The sequence below is a fragment of the Gobio gobio genome (genome assembly GCF_949357685.1).
Source record: "Gobio gobio genome assembly, chromosome: 10".
Lineage (NCBI taxonomy): Eukaryota > Metazoa > Chordata > Actinopteri > Cypriniformes > Gobionidae > Gobio > Gobio gobio.
Genome location: NC_137116.1, coordinates 3549670 through 3563425, shown reverse-complemented (window position 1 = coordinate 3563425; position 13756 = coordinate 3549670).

Here is a 13756-nt window from a genome sequence, read left to right as displayed (position 1 = left end):
GGGAAGGATTTAATTATTTTACCCAGAGAAAATGTGGAATTATGTAACAGATTTTTTACAGATTTTATCAATCAAAATCATTGCTAAATATCGACACATTGGTGCATGTTTTTACTGATTGACCATATGTTTGAATATTCCAGGTTCAATACAGACTCTATGGACAGTATCTGTGGCTTTGATTGCCACAAACAATTATTCTCATCTCTCATCTATAAAAAAAAAGCATTAATCTTGTGTACAGTAATGGACTAACTTACTGGAGCTGCCTTACTGGAGACATGAAGCTTCGGAGCGTTGTGAATCAGCGTATCGAATCAGCGGTTCACAGCGCCAAAGTCACGATTCGACTCGCTGATTCATAACGCTCGGAAACTTCATGAAGCAGTGTTTTGAAATCGGCCATCACTTTATAAGTCGTTATTTCGTTTCTTTTGGCGCACCAAAAATATTCTTGTCACTTTTATAATATTAATATTGAACCACTGTACTCGCATGAACTGGTTTAAATATGTTTTTAGTACATTAATGGATCTTGAGAGAGGAAATGTCATTGCTGGCTATGCAGGCTGTCAACAAAAATATCTTAATTTGTGTTCTGAAGATGAACGGAGGTCGTATGGGTGTGGAACGGCATGAGGGTGAGTAATAAATTACATTATTTTCATTTTTGGGTGAACTAACCCTTTAACTAACTAGACTTTACACATGAAAAAACATGCAATTACATTTATAACACAACAGAAGTTCATCTGCGCAGAAAAGATCCATACTGCTAAAAGGATGACTGTGACAGCATTACAGCTCAAATAACACATAGTATTGTATGGAAGAATTCATATAAGCGCTTTAACAAAATGACAAGCTTCACATTTAGGTTTTTAAACCCTCCTAAATGCCTTGGCCTTAGGCTTCCTTTGTCCTTTGTACGTGCATTGCTATTTTAGCTTGTTTTTACAAACTGGGGCATGACAACATTCCACAAATGCTGTCCATAAAGCTTAACTCATTTTGAACCCAGAACACTGTGGACAAGTTGATGGTCAGACAGGAAAAAGTAAAATGAGTGAATGAATAAGTGGAGCAGGAGACACATGTCTTAAGCAGCGGAAGAATGCTAATCCACAGCCGGCATGTCAAACGAAAGCTCCCGTCTTTTCAGCTCCATCACTTCCTCTTTCTTTTCAGCATCCCTTCATTTTCCACAGTGCAGAAACAAAAGACTCAATCCCAGCTGGCCCTCAAAGACAGCTGTATTCTCATCAGACCCCTAATTAACCACACCAATACATTTGACATGCACATGTCAACACAATCTGATGCTCTCCTGACTATTAATTTAAAACCCATTCATTGGCTTTCATGTAACTCATTCATTGTGCAGATCTTTATCAATGTTTTTCATGAGACTGAAGTTGTAAAAGGCTTTTTCTTTCTCTCTATTGTGTTGTGTGTGTGTGTGTGTGTGTGTGTGTGTGTGTGTGTGTGTGTGTGTGTGTGTGTGTGTGTGTGTGTGTGTGTGTGTGTGTGTGTGTGTGTGTGTGTGTGTGTGTGTGTGTGTGTGTGTGTGTGTGTGTGTGTGTGTGTGTGTGTGTGTGTGTTTGTGTGTGTGTGCGTGTGTGTGTGTGTGTGTGCCAAAATATAGGGTACAACGGGGGTAAAGGCACACCTTTAGACAAATGTGCTTTTCACTACTCCTATAGTGTATGATATACAGAAAAATATATATGTTTGTATTGAACATTCATGGAGCAACAGATTTTGTGTGAAAATAAATCATAAAAGTTGTTTATTTTATTTAAAAATCTTAAAAATGTATGGGGTGTCGACATGGGGTAAAAGGCTCACCAGAATGGGGCAAAAGGCACACAGTATTGATACAAATACTTTCACTAAAATAATATGTTTTTAATAATGTTAAATAAGTTAATACTTGTTCAAAACAATTACTTTAGCAAAATTTTAACTGTTTTCTATTTTGATGAATAAAAGAATACATTTTTGATCATTAAATATGCTGTCATTAAAATATGTTAATATAGAAATATATCTGAAAAATATAGAAACAAAATCATAAAAAAGTAAAGATTCTGAAAGCATTGAAGGAGATCCCATAATAATTGAATTACAGTAGTAACAATACATTTTATTTTATGATATGATTAATATCACATTTTTCAATATGATGGTTTCATTAAAAATATGGTTATTATCTCTAAGGTGGACACCCAGCCAGCCGTTTATTATCATGTTAAATATGGTGCCTTTTGCCCCAACAGCAGAGGTGCCTTTTACCCCAAATACCATACTTTTACATATTTTTCCGTTATTGAAAAACTGTTGCTTTAATTACCTTTAATAAAACTGACAAACATTAACAAGACCTTTGTTTCAAAATATATTCAATAATTTTAGAGATTCTTATTTTCTACTCAAATCTACACTCTAAAAAATGCTGGGTTAAAAATAACCCAAGTTGGATTGAAAATGGACTAACCCAGCGATTGGTTTGTTTTAAGCAAACATTTAACCCAACCGCTGGGTTAAAACAACCCAATTGCTGGGTTAAAACAATCCAATTGCTGGGTTAGTCCATTTTCAACCCAACGTGGGTTATTTTTAACCCAGCGTTTTTTAGAGTGTACAAAATTTTTAAAAACATCAAATATTAGATCAAATGAGCGCAGAATCAACTTTGCGCTGCTGCCCGTGATCGTGTCAAAGATCAGACAAATTTCCACGTGCATCTTGAAAAGCCGTTGTTTTGGAAAGTGCTGAGGCAAGTTTTTGTGCCATCTACACTCTAAAAAAATGGGGTTCTATATGGCACCAAAAATGGTTCTTGGCTCTGAAGACCCGCTGAAGAACCACTGAAGCACCAAAATTGGTGCTATATAGCACTTAAAAAGGTTCCCCTATGATTACGAGCCAAGAACCATTTTTGGTGCCATTTTTTTTTGAGTGTAGTGGTTTAGAGGAAAATAAAATCAAAGGAGCCTTTTACCCCTTGGAGCCTTTAGCCCCGTTGTACCCTACCTTTCTCATACAAAGAACAATCACACACATGGCTTTGACCATTTTCAAAACAGATTTTGTATGACTTAGGCTGTTTCAGAGATCTGAAATGAATGGGTCAAATAAAGAAGACATCTAAAATGTGTACTGTTGGTATGCCTCCAAGAACAGGGTTGGGAAACACTTGGGGCATGGTTCTCTCTTTAGGTGTGAGAGGTTGTGGGTTAAAATCCCGGACGAGCCCCCAATTTATGGGTGAATTCTAATTGGAAGTGAGAAACCCCATGCCCTGCTTACTCTGAAGGGCAGAGCCATTGAAGTAGTAACTCTGGAGGGAGCAAGACAATTGTCAAATAATGTGGCCATTTGGAGCTCACTTGGTGAATGGACCAATGAAAGACATTGCCTTCTTGAAGTGAACTTCAAGGGCATACATTTTTTGTGTGTAATTGTTCTATTTTACAACCCAAATTATTTCTCTGAAAGTGCTAGAGTACGGCTATTCTCCATCGGTCCTGGAAACGCACTGTTCTGAAGAGTTCAGCTCCAACTCTAATCAAACACACCTGGACAAGCCAATCAAGGTCTTAAGGGTTACTTGAAAATTACAAGAAGGACAGTGGACAGTCAAGACAGTGGCCTTTTGAATGCAATTTTTTTTTAATTTTCTAAACTTTAGGCTTATATTTGGCCAGAGGTCTTTATGCTGCCTTCACATGCTATTGGAAATGTCCTAATTCCCACGCCTGAAGTTGTGATTATGAGTTTGTTGCATTCAAGTGCTTTGTTGTTGGAATGAACAGAAATCATGGAGAATACCAGGTTTATTCTTGCCCATTTTTGGGGAAAATCTTATTACAACCAAAATTATATGTGGTGTCACATGTACTGATGTAACGGAGGCCAGCTAGTAGTTGCTGTGTGAGTAAACCTCACTCCTCTGATCTCAAGAGACCCTCTAGCGATTGATGTTAGAGGTTGCAGCCTTTAGCCTCCTTGTTAGAGGGTCCGACTCTCATGCCGGCAGACCAGGGTTCGAGTCCCGCTTGGAGCGGGTGGTTCGAACAGTAGGGGTTACACTGACAACCATATAAACATTTACGGTGTATAAAACATACAATACGCTTCAAATTAAATATGCACTACATTAAACAGACGTTCAAGCTGTTTTGGGGGGAAAACTAAATCATACATGTCACAGCAGTAGTTCTCCCCGCCACCATATTTAAAGTTTATGGCACTCCCATCCAACTCTCCCAGTGGTAAACACGACATCAGAGGGCATTCACGTGCAATTTTTACCTATAGGAAACGATATAGTATTTACTATAGTATTTACGATAATTCTGATAGCATGTGAAAGCAGCATTAAAGTGCCCCATTATGCTATTTTAAAGGTTCCTAATTTAGCTAAGGAGGTCTCCTACAACAGGTTTACATGCATACAAGTTAAAAAAACCCTTTAAAGTTCTCATTATAAGCATTTCACATCAGCATTTTTCAATGATTCTCAAACGACTGGATGGATGAATCAGTCTCTCTAAACCCCTCCTTTCCGTGAGCTACTCTGCTCTGATTGGCCAGATGGCGTAGTCTGTTGTGATTAATCTACTGCTTAAAGCACATGTCGGAAACGAAATGCCCATTACCATGGTGCGTTCAAGTCATGTCAAAAAGATGGTAATTACGAGTTGAACGGACATGAACGGCACCACAAAGTCTAAATACGAGTCGGAAGCTGTGGATTTTCTTTAAGCCCCGATCTTTACGAGTTGGGGGCGTATCAGTGAGAAACGTGGCGGAAAACAACAATATTTATAGGTATTTAGCAATGACATTGTCAAGCTTTTTTGTTTACATCAAAATAAGCTAATTCCATGCACAAAATATAAAAGCATTGTAATATAACAATATACACTCACCTAAAGGATTATTTGGAACACCATACTAATACTGTGTTTGACCCCATTTCGCCTTCAGAACTGCCTTAATTCTATGTGGCATTGATTCAACAAGGTGCTGAAAGCATTCTTTAGAAATGTTGGCCCATATTGATAGGAGAGCATCTTGCAGTTGATGGAGATTTGTGGGATGCACATCCAGGGCACGAAGCTCCCGTTCCACCACATCCCAAAGATGCTCTATTGGGTGAGATCTGGTGACTGTTGGGGCCATTTTAGTACAGTGAACTCATTGTCATGTTCAAGAAACCAAATTGAAATTATTCAAGCTTTGTGACATGGTGCATTATCCTGCTGGAAGTAGCCATCAGAGGATGGGTACATGGTGGTCATAAAGGGATGGACATGGTCAGAAACAATGCTCAGGTAGGCCGTGGCATTTAAACGATGCCCAATTGGCACTAAGGGGCCTAAAGTGTGCCAAGAAAACATCCCCCACACCATTACACCACCACCAGCAGCCTGCACAGTGGTAACAAGGCATGATGGATCCATGTTCTCATTCTGTTTACGCCAAATTCTGACTCTACCTGAATGTCTCAACAGAAATCGAGACTCATCAGACCAGGCAACATTTTTCCAGTCTTCAACTGTCCAATTTTGGTGAGCTTGTGCAAAGTGTAGCCCCCTTTTTTTTACTACTATTTGTAGTGGAGATGAGTGGTACCCGGTGGGGTCTTCTGCTGTTGTAGCCCATCCGCCTCAAGGTTGTGCGTGTTGTGGCTTCACAAATGCTTTACTGCATACCTCGGTTGTAACGAGTGGTTATTTCAGTCAAAGTTGCTCTTCTTTCAGCTTGAATCAGTCGGCCCATTCTCCTCTGACCTCTAGCATCAACAAGGCATTTTCGCCCACAGGACTGCCGCATACTGGATGTTTTTCCCTTTTCACACCATTCTTTGTAAACCCTAGAAATGGTTGTGCGTGAAAATCCCAGTAACTGAGCAGATTGTGAAATACTCAGAATTGCTCAAAATTGCTTAAATCCCCTTTCTTCCCCATTCTGACATTCAGTTTGGAGTTCAGGAGATTGTCTTGACCAGGACCACACCCCTAAATGCATTGAAGCAACTGCCATGTGATTGGTTGATTAGATAATTGCATTAATGAGAAATTGAACAGGTGTTCCTAATAATCCTTTAGGTGAGTGTAATATGTAACAATAAAGTTTACAGTGACTTCATGGTGGCCCCAAAAAGTGATTTGACACTCAAGCCACACCAATCTCTTTGGAAAACAAAATATTAAACCATGTGGCATATGCAAATTATGTTAGCCCTTTTCTCTGAACAAACTATTTAGAGCCACTACAGATATTTATAATGGGATACAGTGTATTCAAAGCTTCATAAACACACACATACATACATAGATAGTGCTGCTGCCCTAACACATAATGCGCACACATACTCACATAAATGCAGATGTCCTCTATGGATGAGTGAATTATTTAGTTGTATATGAAAGAACGTTATTGACTGATTATCCGTGTTCTGAATTATTAATTTGTGAAGATGCCGGTCGGGGGTGGGGTGGGGGTGTAGTTTATACATGATGTGTATGTGTGTATCTTTTAAAAATAAAGCATGCGGTGGGAAATGTATGGAGGTAAAGACGGGAAGATGGGTAGAGGTCAACCACAGGAAGTGAAACCTGGTACCAACCAAGACCTACAGAAAAACGGTGACATTGCATCCTTTACATTTAGACCAATATTGAACATGGACATCAGATAGCCTACAGGAGGGGATGTGCAGGACGATCTCAGGCTATAAGATCCCATTATTTATTATTGTGTGCTGTTGGTTTTCATCAGAAAAAAAGATGTAGACAGACAGACTTTTAGTTGATCAGGTAGAAATAATCTCTGTAAAAGATAGGGTTTCAATACCAAGGTCAAAATAAAATCAAAGTAACTTTATCAAACATTTTATCTCATAGATATGCCTTCGGTCCTTAATTCAATGTCTATTGAACACTCATTTTATTGTCAGCTAGGCAAAAATCATGTCTGTAGTAAATCACATCTCAATAAACAGCAGGATTTGAGGTATCATTCATTTACGTGGCACATATGGGGTAGGAAGAGGTTTCATTTGAGCGATACTTTGAGTAAACATCACTAATTAGCTGAGGACAGCTAATTCAAGGAGTTCAAGGAGTGCTAATGATGAAACTGCGCAGCGTCACACATGAAGCCATGCCAGGATAACATCTTGTCCCTGATTATGAACTCAGTTTGAATCAAGTCAACAGGAACTATGGGTGATTCATTGCAGGTACATTTGGTGTTCAAATGGTTATATTTTTAATTATTTTAACAATTTGTTACTCATTGTCATGGATCCCAGATGTTACAGGCCATAACAATATAATATTTCCTGTAAAAGGTCCTACAGCTGAAAATCATGATTTCCTGTTGTCAGAATTAGTCAGTGTATTTTTGTTTAATCAAAATATTTTATTTTACTTTTCTTTTTCTAATATTTAATTTATTTTGTTTATAAAAGCCCTAAACAGTAATTTTCCTAATTCTACAACATTAAATTGTCTAAAAATAACTTATCTTATAAAAATCTGTGTCCCTAAATCTTGAGTCAATTCTGTTACCATGCCATGCTTTGCCTTTAAATTGGTGGAAATATCCATAGATTTACATAGTAAAGGCTAGATGTCTCATCCGCGCTGCTGGCCAATGGAGGTCAACTTCCGCACCTGGCGGCCATCTTGTCACAGTCAGCTCGCTCACTCGTAACATTGTGTTTTAATGGTGCATGTACTTTTTTAATAACCATAACTTGCTAAATTTTCTACCGATTTTCAAACTTTTTGCTTTGTTATAAACGTCAGAGATGTAGTTATGACACTACATACTTATGAACAGTGTTGGGGGTAACGCATTACAAGTAACTTGAGTTACGTAATAATATTACTTTTTCCAAGTAACTAGTAAAGTAACGCATTACTTTTGAAATTTACAACAAAATATCTGAGTTACATTTTCACGTTAATTTGACTGACAGCTCTCCTGCCCCCATGTTGAGAAAAATAAATGCAGAGGCGTTGTGTGTAAACATGATGGTTATTGTTGTTCTAGACTAAATGTGAGCATTTATTTATCTCACTTGCACAATAAAGATTCTGTACTCCTCAAAATGAATCAAATCAGTCAAATGCAAAATCAGAGTACTATGCAGACCTCCAATAATTAAATGTTAAATAAAACAAAAAATTTTATGCATAATCTACCTTTATATTTAATTTACCAATGTCTTGCTGCTGATGAAAATTACTCGATTTTTGGTTTTAATTGGTAAAACTTTTTTCTCCTGCATCCTATTCTACCATTATCCAGAATGGCAGCACAGCACAGCTGCGCCGTCTACTGTTCATGCGTGAATTTGCATTTTTACCTCAGCCTGGGGCTTATTATTTCAATTTTGGTATGAAGAGGTCTTTACCGTTGCACAATAACATAACTTTTTTGTTATAAACAAAAACAAGCCCAGCCCAGGTGAGAAAAAGTAACGCAAAAGTAACATAACGCATTACTTTTCTTAAAAAGTAACTAAGTAACTCAATTAGTTACTTTTTAAGGGAGCAACGCAATATTGTAATGCATTACTTTTCAAAGTAACTTTCCCCAACACTGCTTATGAATAATTATTCATAATTTGTTCAAGTATCCAGAATTATAGCCACGTTAATAACGTTTGTAAAAAAAACAAGCCATTTGTAAATCCGTCAAGATTTCAGTGAGATAAGAGTATTTGTGTTCGTGCAGATCACTCACCTTACATCAGGTACCACAGAGCCCGCCAGAAAGCTTGCCTGTGACAAGATGGCCGCTGGTGATGACGTTAGAGACATCTAGCCTTTATTATGTATACAGTATCTATGGAATTATCTCCCACAACTATGTAAGATACAGGAAATGATGTCACAGATCTGAAGCACTGAAAGGTGTACGCTTTCTCTGAGAAAATACCTAAAAAGTTCTTACACCAAGACTTACTTTGGTGTATCACCAACTTGAGTTTTTGGCTAAAAAGTTTTAAATCGTCAATCTTGTTACCATCAAACTCTGTTACCAATGTTATTTCTACACATTGCCTAATTTGTCTGAAGCAGAGTTGACAAACAATAGACCCTTTTCACAAACTGTGATGACGCGTTTTAACGGTCATCAATATTGTAAATCCTGCAGCGTTTTTTGTATTTTAAATTTTTTTTGACACTAATACTTTGTAATTTGTTACTTTAGCATCAAATTAGAAAACAAAAATTATAATAATTACCGCTACTGTGAGGGTGTCTCTACAGTGTCTATGGGAGTGATGGTAAAAATTAACATCTTTCTCTCTTTTGCCTGCCGTTGTCAATCTCACTCTATTTTTCCCCTCTTTTTGAAAGTTGTAAAATCACTATTGTGGCTTTTTTCTTTTGCTATTTGAGCAAATGGGTACACAAAAACTACAATAGTTAACCCAACTATGACGACTTCCGCTCTGAGAAACCCGGAAATGTGAAAAGGGTCTATACTATAAAGAAATAACTTTTTTGTTAAAAGTAAAAAATAAAGATAAAAAAGGTTGTGTTTGGCAAGCACTGAATTATTAAAATGTCATGTTTTCAGTAAGAAACGAAAGAATTTCCTTAACTTTTTGAAATGCAAAATGTATCTCCAATCATAGAATCACTCATATGCGTCCATAGATTTGTCAAAAGACTCTACATCAGCCTGGTCCAATCCGCCTGGATGACCCATATCCTGTAGAGCAGGGGTGGCGAACTCCGGTCCTGGAGGGCCACTGTCCTGCAGAGTTCAGCTCCAACCCTGATCAAACTCTCCTGCCTGTAGCTTTCTAGTAACCCTTCAGACCATGATTAGCTTGTTCAGGTGTGTTTGATTAGGGTTGAAGCAAAACTATGCAGGACAGTGGCCCTCCAGGACCGGAGTTCGCCACCCCTGCTGTAGAGTTTATCTCAAATCCTAATTAAACACACCTAAACCAACTAAGTTTAAGTCCATTTTTTGTGCCCTTCCCTCACTAACTTCCCTCCGTCTCGTTCACTCAGATGTACGTCATTGCTTACGTTGCATGAGTGCCCACTACTGGCAGAACCCTTGCAATGTGTTTAAATGGAACGCCCTTGGAATCCGCAATAGAGCTGATGATTTTCCTTATGATTTTGTTTTACACATCATTCTCCGCCATCCTGTATGTACTGTATGCTGTTGGAGAAAATATAAAAATTACACAAACGTAAATGATAACAAGACAATAAACTATAACAATCAGCTCAAAGTATTATGCGGTTACATTTCCAAATAACTCCAATATCATGTGGGTTGGGGGTAAATTAAGGGTGGTCTCAACATCACAATCGTGTTGCATTGTGGTCCATATATCTGTCTGAAGTGTAGCCAAAATGTTGAGTAAACTCGCTCCCTCTGTCAAAATAAAGGGGTCTAGAGTCTGTTCAAATAAACTTCCCTCATACACTTGACAAAGTAGGGATGAGTCACTATTTCCGAATATTCGATTAGTTGATTTAATTATAGAATATCGAATAGGTTGTATGATTATTGTCTATAAGAAATTCCCCATGTTTTCGGTGCTGATGTGGTGGTGACTGGTTCATGTAACCAGAGGGTGGTGCTGCCAATAACACCTAAAAGCTGTCAATCAACAACAGAAGAAGAACACATTGTCTCACTGTAGACTTGCGTGTCATAACAGTTACGGTGACTTGGGACGATGTCAAATAAGAGTCATAGTTTCAGCACGATATAATGCGGGGGAGGGGTGCGCTTTTTAAAATAATAATCAAATAATTCCCAGTGATCATCAAATATTATTTTAATTTGAAATGCCAATCCCTATGACGAAGTTGAATGCACTTCAAAATGGCAGCAGGGATTCCCCAGAGGGGAAGTGCATAGGGAAGTTAGAGAGTGTATGTCTAAAAGTGGAGCTAAACGCAGCCTAGAAACTTCCAGGCAAGTGTGTTCGGGCAGGTTGGAGCTAAACTCTGCAGGACAATGGCCCTTCAGGAACAGGTTTGGACACGTCTGCTCTATGTTGACCATCAGCGAACGCATTTTTGCTTTGAAAAATGCGAGGTGCGAGCAGTGGAATGGAGAAAAAACTAAAGGTCTCTCAAGACACGTCTTTTAAAAGTTTAACATTTTTACTTGAGTGCATATGGGACTCAAGTAAACTGGAAATTAACTGGAAACACTGTAGGAGTTTCGAAGTCGTCATCTGATTGGTTGAATTCTACAGGATGTCCAGGTTGTTCCAAACCCCCTCACGGAAGAAGAACGCTGTCGTGTTTACAACTGTGACAATAAGTGCTTAACAGGATCAACTAAACGCTGGATTTTCAAAAGTATGTCGAGTAGTGTTGTGGTCAAGACCACCTAATCGGAGACCAAGACTTTGAGGGGTTGAGACCAAAACAAGAACAAGACCAAGGCAGGACGAGACCGAGTCAAGACCAAGACCAGACCAGCACTCCTTAAATTCATAGAGATCCGCATTACTGCCTGAGAAATGACTTATAACTTATAATAAATTACTTATAATAAATATAATTAGAATAAGACACTATATAGAGCTGCTAATCAAATGAAATCATTAACAACTAAATTAATCTGGTGATACAGAAGAGGCATCTGAATTGGTAAATTACAAATGCATAAATAATGTTGAGGATAATGTTTTAAAAAAAAATGTAATGTTTGTTAAAGCAATATCATGTTTGCAGTCATGCTCAAATTTGTGAAAACAGCTCTCTTGCTCTTGTGATATTGGTTAATTATATCACATATTATAAATCCAGATCTCATACAAGACATTTTTGCAACAATATTTTGAATTTTGTGAGCATTTGTAATATTTTTTGGTGACATTTTTGACACAATCCCTAATTATTTTCTGAATTGCCACAATAAATAAATCAAATTAGAAATAAGTTATTAATTGCATCTGAAGCAGTAAAATCCTGAGTCCTCTTAGTCTGAGACCAAGACAAGACCGAGTACAAATGTGGTCGTGACTAAGACTAGACCAAGACCGTTCTCGAGTACTACAACACTAATGTGAAGGATGTAAAGTTCACAGCATAGACTATTTAAAATGCATCCAAGAGTTTTACACACCGGTCTGTTATTGTAGGGACATCTACGTTACATTTCCATGCCCCCTAAATATGACGTGGAACAAACAGACTGTGATTGGTTACTTTACATGCCAGGCAGACGGGCTCTTAGCCAATGAAAGCTGCAATGGTGTCCAGACCTTCTGCAGTCAGTCTGTGGAGACTATGGGAAACGCAGCCCTGACCAATCGTCTATTAAACAAATTTATAAAAATACTATCACAAACGGTCATGATTCCCCTGTATCTGTGTTCCTGGACTTTTATTTTGAAATTTGTTTATTTTGTTGTGCCTATGTTCTCTTCCTGTATTTAGTTAGTAGTTTAGTAGCTAGTTACCATTGTTAGTTAACATGGTTACTAATCACCTTCACCTGTCCCTCATTATAGCCTCTTGTTACCCAGTGTATTTACACCCTTGTGTTTCAGTAAGTGTTTGTCAGTCGTTGTCTTTATGTAAAGTTTTTATGTTTCGTATTCCCTGGCTGGATTATTATATCGTTTTAAGGTTTGGCTTATCTTTGTATTGTGTGACTATTAAATAAAGACCTCTCCTCGTCCCTGCTACACCAGTGACACAAACGTCTTGGTTCTGGATATTTTGCAGTCTAAAACAAACCACCAGCTTCATGGAAAGAAATTACTCCATCAAGTACAAATTAGGAACAATATAAAGATATTTCATAAAAATCTAATTTCAAACTAATGTACACCTATGATTATTTCACTCCTGACTGACTAATCATTTAACTCTTTTCCGTTAGCATTCAAATTCACCATCAATGGCAGTTGCTATGGTATTTAGCATAACATGTCTTCAATATGTACTTCTTCATACTGACAGTTTTGTATAACAGGATATTTTGTTTTGGATTATATCTGACACTACTGGCACAACATTCATTAGCATTAGCATGTTGTCTTCTTTGCCCCGCTCATCTGTGCAGTTAATGTTGTTTAACTCTGCACATATGTGAGATAGCCTGCTCTAACAAGAAGTACTACCATGATACTATAGTTTTTGTTATTATGCTATTATAAAGCACCTTGGAGTGTAACCACATTCAATTCTGGTGAATCATTTACTCACCCTCATATTACTAAAACTTCTTCTGTGACAGAATTCCCATGTGTGTGTCAAATGTCCCTTTATGGATCTACACGCCAATTTTGAAAACAAAATCTACTGTATACAAGGTAAAACTTACATGCTCTGTAGGCTTTCATAGTTAAAACAGCCTTATACCACAATACATATTTACTGTGGTAATACACATTGACCCAGAGCACACAAAGCCTGCTGTCAGCCACTGTTTTCTCTCTACACACTCACACTAAGCAGCTGCTAATGTGGTCAATCTGATGAATAGACAGCACATGCTAATATCCCAAATGATCTTCCTTGCTTTCCCAGAAAAAAATGCCCTGACATTAGGATGAATCTGTGTTTACTATTTAACAGACCACAAAACCTCACAGTTGTCCACATAATGTATTGCAGTGGCATTTAAAAGTTAATACCTCTGAGGAAGTAAGGTGGGGGAAAAATCAATTTAGAATGAAGAGGAGGGCCTTTCATAAAAAAGCATCTCTCTTTAAATTTCGATGAAACCA